Raw genomic sequence first — 10717 nt, 5'->3', positions numbered from 1 at the left:
AAGGTGGTTTCAGTGTGGTAAAAGAGAGTTCTCAGGCTGGGGGACTCAAACTGGGAGGGATTCCCAGGAGCCTTTCACTCTGCCTTTCCTGATTGGGGAACCAAATGATAGGATTTTTGGCATGGTTAGAAGAGAGAATATACAGTAAAAATGGCCTTTCTTTTTAGGACGTAGAGAGAAACTCCATGACTGCCAGGGCCTGGCTTTCTCTGCTGGACACGTGGTGTGGGGGACATACATATAGCTTTGGTCTGGGGTGGTGCCTAAAGGGGGCATTGCTGATGTGTGGCAGCCAACTGGAATTCTTTTCCCACCACAGGTAAATTGCCTAGGGGAGGGGAAAATGACCTCAAGGTAAACATCTCTTGATCCCGCTTCCCACTGCTGTAATGTCCTATCTAGGGCAAAATCCTTTCAATAGTTATGTCCAGCCTTATGCCCATCTGCTTTGTGAGCTCCCAGTTTTCCCCCACCTTGAACCCATGGTTTTATTCTAGTCCCTAGAAAAGACAGAGTCTTGGGCAACCTGCTTGGGACCCCTTCCGTCTCTCTTCAGACAGAAGCTTTCTTTTCTCAATACATATACTCTTAATCTCTGTTCTTAAAATTCACTCTTCAATTTTAGAGAGCATGAACTCATTCTGGACATAGTAGGTTGGGAGTTTCCACTATCTTTAATATTCACAACAATCCTGTGAAACACAGAAACTATCTTAATACTGCTTTGAGATAAGGGGGGTGTCGATACTCACACAGGTACCTAGAATGGGGCTGCAGCCCTCAAAAGACTCACATCAGAGGAAATTGCTCTGTTCCCAGGGGCTTCCTTCTTCCCTCATGGAGGTGGCCAGAGTTTTCTGCTCGGATCCTGGCCTCTATCTGAGGCCCCAGCATGGCTGGAACAGCACCTGGGGTTAAATCACTGGGCTTAAGAACAAAAATAGAAAACATCTTAAATTTGGATTTCTCATAAATGATGTCTCAAATATTTTGTCCCCCCAAAATAAAACAGTCTGGGCCTGTCTGGCTAAATATTTTAAGGATCATACCTGTACAAAAACTTCACCTTTGGTTTCCTGCACTATGTCAGTGAGAGAAGTGTTAAACCCCATTGGGCAGAGCCAGTTCAGTTCCCTCAGGTCCTCCTTATTTTGCCTCCATGCTCAGCTCAGAACAAAGCAGGAAAAAGGTGAGGTCTCGCTCTGTTTTCTTCAAACAGCAACTGTGTCAGAACGCACTTCCTTAGGTCTAATTTTGATGCCTCATGTTACATTTGCAATCCAAATCCATCTTATTCTGCCCTTGATAGACTGAGGAAAGGCAAGTGTGTGTCCTTGTTATCAGATCCTCTGCTTCGTAAGGATATTAAATGTATATTTAGATCTTCTCCATCCTAGTCTTCCCCTGGCCTCTAATCCCAACTCATTCCACACTCTTAGTAAGAATGTTTCAAAAACATTTAGGCTCAGCAATTCCATTTTAGAATTTTAAGCAGAAAGAAATAAAAGTAAATGTACACAGACATGTGTAGCAAAATCTATTTCAACAATATTTGACAAAAATTTTAATTTCAGTAATAGATTGATTAAAATTATAGTACATTGATAGAGTAGGTTACTAAATCACTATAAAAATCATGTTCCTTAAAAATCTTTTAATATGGTACAATATTACAATGTAGCTTTATAAGGTAGAAAGTTACTATTACAGGTCAGTTTAGACAATATAATCTCACTTCAGGTTTTAGAAATATGTACACACACTATACATACAAATACATACATACACACACACACACACACACATATATATATATATATATATATATATATATATATATATATAGAGAGAGAGAGAGAGAGAGAGAGAGAGAGAAAGAGAGAAACAGACTGAATTTTCTATGACATTATCAACACCCAAATGTTAGTAGTTATTTTCTTCTGAATGCAACATTTTCTTCAATAGTGTCACTTTAGTAAATTGGGATGAAAAATCAATGGCTAAAGACCCTCATTGTCCTGCCTTGAGAGTGATTTCCCCATTTGTATCCCTCCCTCCTATGGCTTAGAGCTCAAAGAGAGTTTGTGAACACACAAGACTTGGCTTTCAAGTCAGAAGGTGCTGGATTTCTGGCCAGCAAATTAAGATGAACTCAAAGAAGACAATTTTTTTTTTGCAGGAAAAAAAGATATTTTGAGAGTATAAGCACCAGCTCAGACTTTTTGATCCTACTTAGATATGAAAGAGGGATGTTAATGTCTACCCTAAGACAAGAATGTGGGAGAAGCTGAGTAGGGAACATCTGAGGAAGAGAGAGAGAGAAAGACACACACACACACACACACACACACACACACACACAGAGAGAGAGAGAGAGAGAGAGAGAGAGAGAGAGAGAGAGAGAGAGAACCTGGACAGATGCCATCCTATCTAAAGCAGCATGAAACAAGACTCATTCCCTGAAATTCTAAAGCCAAGAAACTGATCATAACACAAGTTCCTCAGGCACCAAGACTAGACATTGCAGCTGGGGTAAATATTTTGTTGCAGCAGAGTTGACTCATGTCAAAAAGAAGCTTGCAATGAGGAAATTCTGGAAAGAGGAGAAATAGGCCTGTCTCAACAGTTGTAGGCTGAGGAAGGCATCTGAGCTTCAGGGAAGACCAGCAATTGCTAGGTCATCACGTGTCCATCACAGCAGCCTTTTCTCCTCAACTTCCCTTTAAAAGTATTTTCTCAGCTCTGCATCTGCAATTAAATTAGGTTAAGAACATAAAAACAAACCCCAGAAGCCCAGTCAGAGCAGCATGTCTGTGCCTTGGAGCCTCACACTGGGTGGAGCAAGGAGCCCAGCAGTCACACTCACACACAGTAGTCCAGACCCTGTGGACTACCCTCAGATGTGAGAGTAGCCAAGGGTCAGGTCCTTAGCTCCAGGAACTCAGGAGGAGAGATGGGTGTCAGTGGCTCCAGAGGTACCTACTCATGAGCCTCCTCATGGCCCCTGTGACTTCCTTGTTCCTCAGGGTATGGACAAAAGGGTTGAACATAGGGGTGACAATCGTGTAGAATACAGCAATGATCTGTTCCATATCTGGGGAAGAGACTGACCCAGGCCTCAGATAAGCCACAGTCACAGTTCCAAAAAAAGAGAATGACAACAAAAAGTTGGGAGGAGCAGGTAGAGAAGACTTTTGACGCCCCTGGGATGTTGCTACTCCAAGGATGGTGGCAAGAATACGGGGGAAGGAGGCCATAATTAGCAAAAAAGGGGTCAGGACAAAGGATATTGTATTGGTGAGGTCTCCCACTTCACCCCAGAAGGTACTTGCAGTAGCCAGTCTCAGCACAGGCAGGATGTCACACAGGAAGTGGTGGACTATGTTGCATAATGGCAAGGCAAGGTGAAAATGCAGATGGAATGAGTGGTGCCAGTGATGATGCCCATGAGGTAAGAGGCCCCCACCATGCAGGCACATGCTCCCTGGTTCATCAAGGTGGTGTGATGCAGTGGTCAGCAGATAGCGGCATAGTGGTCATAGGACATGGCAGTGAACAAGCAGCACTCAGTGACCCAAGAGCAGGAAAAGAATTATATCTGGGTGAAGAAGCTGGCAAGTGGAATGGTGGGGTGAAAAGACAGGAGATCGACTAGCATCCTGGGCACGATGGTGGTAGTGTAGAGGATCTCCACCAGGGAGAAGTGCCAAAGGAAGAAATACATGGGGGAGTGGAGGGCAGGGTCAGCCAGCGAGAGGACGATGATCAGGGAGTTTCCCAGCAAGGTGACCAAGTAGATGCAGAGCACCCCCCAGAACAGAGGAACCTGAAGGGAGTGAAAACCCGAGAACCCCAACAGGATAAACTCAGTCTCAACTGTGTCATTGTCACTTTCCATGTCCCCAAAGCCAGGCTGAAATAAGGAGCTAGGGAAGTTCTTATGCACTACCAGGAAGCAACCAGACCAAGACAAGGACTTTGTCCAGAAAAGTGTGGGAAAGTCCACAAGAGCATTCCAGCTCACTGGGGTGGGTGATACCTGGCCTATTGGTGACTTCTTCCCAGAAAAATGTAGCAGAGCAGAAGGAAGACATACATGGGAGTTAAGGAAAAATGGCAGATTTTCTTGGCGGCTGGGTACTGGTGAACACTAGGATGGTTTTTCTACTCAAACAGGGGCTGTTTTTAAGAATAAAGAGCTGGGAATGGAAGGACAGCTCCGCTAAAGAAAGAGTTAAGAATGTGGGCAGAAAATGAAGGCCAGACAGAGTAAATGAAGCTGGTAGAAGGAGACAGGGGTAAAATGGATCCATCATGAGGAAGAGAAATAAAGGATATGAGAGAGCAACATCACAGGACAGACATTGTAGGGAGCCGAGTGACAGGCATTGCTGCCTAGATGTCTCTCTCTCTCTCTCCTATGGGCACTGCGTCTGCCTACATTAACCATAATCCTCTTCTGCTTACGTCGTTTATCCGGATGTGATGGTAACCCTGTTGTATTCATCTGTTTAACCTCTTCCTGTCCCAGCTCCCGCCCTTAGCCTATAAAAGGTGTGATTATTTTCTCAATAAACCGGAGGCTTGATTGGGTCACATCATCTTGCCTTCGTCTCTTTTTGTCTCCCCCATGTCTTTTATTTAATCCCCGTTTCCCTCCAGGAGCTCTGAACTTGTTGATCTGCAGGCCGGATCAAGTGGCGCCCAACGTGGGGCTCCTGGCACGGAGAAGTTAACGAGGGAGCCGTTCGAGAGACAGCCGGCTTAAACCGAAAGTGAAAGCAAATTGAACCAGAGACCTCGGCTGAGGAATGAGTAAACTGAATCAAGGATTAAAGCTTAAAGCAACAGGACATTAAATCAAGTGCCGAGACCTGCGCAGACAACTACCCGACGTCCTGCCCGAGTCACGGTGAGTGAACGACAACCCCATTTCCCTTCCCCGACATGGGTCAAGTATTGAGCGAACACGAAGTGTTCGTCGGAGGCCTTATAAAGGCATGAAAGACAAGAGAGATAAGGGTTGGAACAAAAAAATTATTACAGTATTTTCAATTTATTCATAAGGTTTGCCCTTGGTTCCTCCTAGAGGGTTCTATAGATACCAAGAGGTGAAATAGAGTAAGAGATGCTTTAAAAGATTATTATAGAGTTTTCGGTCCAAAAAAGGTTCCTGTGACCACCTTTACATATTGGAATTTAATTTCTGAGCTGCTTGCCCAGAGGCATACAGACCCTCAGGTTGAGGAGACAGTTACACTAGGTGAGGCTGCCTTGCGCGACTCCATTAAATCTACCTTAAAACCGTCCTCAAAAAAATCTGAAGCCTCTGATTTCTCAGATGCAGAGAATGATGGCCTGTTAGAGGTCCTCGTACATGGTGATCTGCCACCACTTCCACCTGTTGACATGATCAGCAGGTCCCAGGATGGCAGCCCGCAACTCCCTGTGCCTCCATGGCAAATTGGGGATTCATATAAGCCTTTAGAAACAACCTTAACTCTAAAAAGCTTGCAGCCGCAAGGCAGCTGGTACAGGACCAGTTAGATGCAGGCCACATTGTTCCTAGTAATTCCCCTTGGAACACACCTATCTTTGTTATCCGGAAAAGGTCAGGAAAGTGGAGGCTGCTACAAGACCTTAGGGCAATAAATAAGACAATGGTCTTAATGGGGCCTCTACAGCCTGACCTCCCCTCACCCAGTGCCATTCCTTTGGGATTGTTTAAAATTGTCATAGATCTTAAAGATTGCTTTTTCTTTATTCCTTTACACTTCATGACTTCCAAAAACTATTGGGAGGTATTAATTGGCTCATACCATTTTTAAAACTAACTAAACATGATTTACAGCCCCTTTATGCGCTGCTTCGGGGAGACATAGATCCAACTTCCCCCCGAGAGCTTACACCTGATGCTAGGAGAGCGCTCAGTAAAGTAGAAGAGGCTATTGCTCAACAAACCATTTCCTTTATGGACTACAATGAGCCTTTACAGTTTCTCATTTTTAATACAAAGCTTTGCCCTACAGCAGTGTTCTGGCAACAAGCTCCCCTCATGTGGGTCCATTTACCAGTCTCTCCAAAAAGAACACTTTTGCCTTATTTCCAAGCTGTCTCAGACCTAATAATCCAGGGTAGAAAGCAGGGAAAATGTTACTTTGACAAAAAACCAGACATTATCATTCAACCTTTTACAAAAGACCAAATAGATTGGCTACTTCAGAGTACGGAAGTATGGCCTATTGCCTTAGCTTCCTATTCAGGGACTATTGACAATCATTACCCTCCAAATAAGCTAGTTGACTTTGCTAATCGTCACTCATTTATATTCCCTAAAGTCACAGCTTCACAACCCCTTCCGGGTGCCCTGGTTTTATTCACTGATGGCTCATCCTCCGGAAGGGCTGCTTATGTATCTCAAGACAATGTTTCTATCCTCCAGACAGATACTTCCTCTGCACAATTAGCAGAGTTAGAAGCTATTCTTGCAGCTTTTGCTGCTTACTCTGACCAACCATTTAATTTGTATACTGACAGTGCTTATCTTGCCCAGTCTGTTCCATTATTAGAGACTGTTGCTACTATATGTCATGCTTCCCCAGCTGCAAATCTGTTCAAACAATTACAATGCTTCATACGGCTTCGCCGTCATAAGTTCTTTATCGGTCATCTGCGAGCTCATTCCAACCTCCCAGGGCCTCTTGCCCAAGGAAATCATTTGGCTGATGTTGCTGTACGAGCACAGGTTCTTATGGCTCAGGACTCCAAGGTGTCTGAGGCCCAACAAGCCCACCAGTTACACCACCTCAATGCTTACACCCTCCGCCTTCTCTACAAAATTACCCGTGAGCAAGCCAGACAAATTGTAAAAAATTGCCCATCTTGTGCTATCCACTCACCTGTTCAACACCTAGGAGTCAACCCTAGAGGTTTAATTCCTAACACCTTATGGCAAATGGATGTTACCCATTTCAATGAGTTTGGCAATCTAAAATATGTACATGTCATTATTGACACTTATAGTGGCTTCATTTTTGCCACTCTCCAGACTGGAGAAGCTGCTAAACACATTATAGCCCATATGCTGTCAGCCTTCTCAGTTCTGGGATGTCCTCAACAGCTCAAGACCGATAATGGCCCTGGCTATACCAGTACCTCCTTTGCTCAATTTTGTAAAAGCCTTAATATCCTCCACACTACATGTATACCTTATAATCCTCAGGGACAAGACATTGTTGAACGTGCACATCGTTCTCTTAAATTCACCATAGATAAAATAAAAAGGGAGACATGGTACCCCACCCAGGGGTCCCCTAGAAATGTCCTTTCACATGCTCTTTTTATTTTAAATTTTCTGACCCTGGATGCTTCAGGCTGCTCCGCAGCATCTCGGTTTTGGCATACTCAGACTCAAACACGGTTTGCATCTGTTTTATGGAGAGACCCACTAACCAATGTGTGAAATGGCCCTGATCCAGTCCTTATCTGGGGACGAGGTTCAGTGTGTGTTTACTCTCAACAAGATAGAAAAGCTAGATGGCTACCTGAACGCCTCGTAAAGCAAGTAGACAGTTCTTCAAAGACCCCATGTAACGCCCAGAAATAATGTTATTTCCTGAGGCACAATCCCCTGTGTTCTCTTACAGGTGACACATCTCCCTGGAGCCTTATGCTGCTTACTCAGCCTTCTTGAGCCACACCACACCCATGGTGGATTTTGACCCCTGCCAAACAGACTGCAACTGCTGACAGCCATGCACGGAACCCCATGACTGCGGAAGAGGCTCTTCTTGGTCTGGAGGAACATACACCAGCCAAATAGACTGCATCCAGTGTTATACAAGACATGCTCCAACACAGGAGAATGACTTCATATAGAGACACCAACAAATGGCTGTCAACCCCTTCTCCTTGATTTTGGGGGAGGGAGTTTTTCCCTTACCTAGTCCCCCTTTTGGGTCCCCTAGCTGACCTATTGTTTCTCATTTCTGTGAGTCTTGTATTTTTCAGAGGATTATGATGTTCATTAATAACCGGATAGACACATTTATGGCAAAGCCCATTCAGGTACACTATCATCAGCTGGAGTTGGCAGATCAACAAACCTACAGGGAAGGAATTCCCACGAGTGGCCCATATGATGATGCGGCCTGACTGCCCTGGGGCAATGGACAGGCAGTCAGAGACGGGCAACTAGGACATACATGTTAATTCCAACGGCCACCTAAGACAGGCACAGGACCAACTGCTGTTCTGCAAGCCCATGACGGGTAAGGCCTGGTTGGGTTCATGCAATGAGGTCCTTGACCTAAGACAGACGCTGTCCTCACAGGGCCTGCCATACTCTTAATTAAATAATATAAAAAGGGAGGAGATGTAGGGAGCCGAGTGACAGGCATTGCTGCCTAGATGTCTCTCTCTCTCTCTCCTATGGGCACTGCGTCTGCCTACATTAACCATAATCCTCTTCTGCTTACGTCGCTTATCCGGATGTGATGGTAACCCTGTTGTATTCATCTGTTTAACCTCTTCCTGTCCCAGCTCCCGCCCTTAGCCTATAAAAGGTGTGATTATTTTCTCAATAAACCGGAGGCTTGATTGGGTCACATCATCTTGCCTTCGTCTCTTTTTGTCTCCCCCATGTCTTTTATTTAATCCCCGTTTCCCCTACAGGAGCTCTGAACTTGTTGATCTGCAGGCCGGATCAACAGATAGATACAGGATCAAAGTTCACAGTGAGAGGCCCTAAGTTGCTTTTACCTGCAGTGAGGTTCCCAAGGTTCCACAATGCTCCTTTTCAGGAGCAGCAGCTCTGTCTGTCCAGAGCCTGATTCCCAGAGCAGATGGGAGAGAGGGAAATCAGATAGGGGAAGATGAAGGATTGGGGGGGGGTTCTCTTGCCACATCAGAATGCTTAAGTTTCTGCCGGCAAACCCAAAAGTGGAATGTCCTGGTATGTGGCCAGTGTCTCTCTGTTGGATCTGAATGGAGCTGGGCTCCATAAACCCAGTGTCCTAACACTTTGGTCAATTTCTGCAGGCTGGGTTGCTTGGTCCAGTTTCCCTGAGGACTGCCTCCTGCCCTGTTTGTTCTCAGTATTAACATCCAGTTTTTTCTCCAATATCTGGGAAGCATTAAAAAAAATTTTTTTTTACAAAGCAGTACTAATCCTCGAAGAAAAGAGTTACTGAAGTAATGACAGTCTTATAAAGAAAGGGAAGGACCTTTACTTTGAAAACTACAGCACTCTGAAGAAGGAGATTGAAGAGGATATCAGAAAATGAAAAGATATTCCTTGTTCTTGGGTAGGAAGAACCAATATAGTGAAAGTGGCCATACTTCCAAAATTTTTATACAGATTTAGTGCAAACCTAATAAACCTATTAACCTATATCTCCCATTACTAGAGAAGACAATCATAAAATTCATTTGAAACCAGAAGAGACCTAGAATAGCAAAGGAATTCTGGGTAACAAAGGCAAGGCATCAGAATATCTGACTTGAAATTGTACTACAAAGCTACCATGATAAAAACAGCATGGTACTGGCAAAAAATTAAAAAAGACCTGAGGATCAATGGAAAAGAACAGAAGATTCAGAAACAACTCTAAATGTACTCAGCCACCTTATTTTTGACAAGGGGGCCAAAGAACTTTACTGGAAGAAAGATAGTCTGTCTAATAAATGGTGCCGAGTCTTCCCATAGGTCATAGATTAAATCTATACCCGTATCTGTCACCATTCAGTAAACTACAATTGAAATGGATCAAAGACCTAAATATTAAAACAGAAACAATCCACTGGAAGATAAAATAGGTAAAGCTCTTGATAACATAGGTGTAGGTGTAGACTATGAACAAAACCCCAGTCACACAGGACATATTACAAAGAATCAAGAACTGGAATCTCATCATTTTAAACAGCTTTTTCATAGCAAAATTAACCATCAACTAAGTGAAGAGACAGAGTGGAATAACCCCCTGCCTTTTTAAAAAAACATTTGTCAGACAAGTGACTAGTATCTTAGAACTCACAGTAGCTTTATAGTATAACTTTAACTCAGGGATTGTGATGCCTCCTACCTTGCCTTTTTTGCCCAGAATTGCCTTTCCTATTCTAGGTCTCTTCTGGTTCCAAGTAAATTTTAGGAATGATATCTCTAGACCTGTGAGGTATGCTAAAGGTATTTCAATTGGAATTGAGTTAAAACTGTACAACCATTTTATGGTCATTTTCATAATGTTTGTTATTCCTATCCATGAACAAGGAATGTCTTCCCATTTTCTGAGATCTTCTTTGATTTCTTTTTTCAGAGTGCTGTAATTTTCACTGAATAGATACTTTTCTTCTTTTGTTAGATTGATTCCTAAGTTTTGCATTTTTTGGGATGCTGTTGTGAAGGGTGTGGTTTCTTTTATTTCCCTCTTAGTGAGTTTGTCATTTGTGTACAGGAATGCTATTGATTTTTGAGTGTTGATTTTGTGTCCAGCTACATTACTGGATTTGGTTAGTACATTTAGAAGTCTTTCAGTGGAGTTTTGGGGATCTTCTATGTAAAGTGTCTGCATGTCATCTGCAAATAACAATAATTTAACTTATTCTTTCTTTTCCTTATCCCTTTTATTTGTCTCTCTCTTCTGATTCCTTGGCTAGTATTTCCAGCACTGTATTGAATAGCAGTGGTGATAGTGACCATCCTTGTCTTATTCCTGATTTT

The 10717-nt window shown here is 43.4% G+C and overlaps 1 pseudogene; it reads right to left on the bottom strand.

Annotated features, from left to right (window-relative positions):
• Positions 1-2960: 2960 nt before the first annotated feature.
• On the bottom strand, positions 2961-3898 carry LOC100723848 (olfactory receptor 10P22-like; annotated as a pseudogene).
• Positions 3899-10717: the final 6819 nt, after the last annotated feature.

Source organism: Cavia porcellus, unplaced genomic scaffold (genome assembly GCF_034190915.1).
Source record: "Cavia porcellus strain 051 isolate PalLab524CR breed Dunkin Hartley unplaced genomic scaffold, mCavPor4.1 scaffold_8, whole genome shotgun sequence".
NCBI classification, from domain to species: Eukaryota; Metazoa; Chordata; class Mammalia; order Rodentia; family Caviidae; genus Cavia; species Cavia porcellus.
The sequence above is the reverse complement of the archived record's forward strand: the minus strand, read 5'-3'. Positions and strand labels throughout refer to the sequence as shown.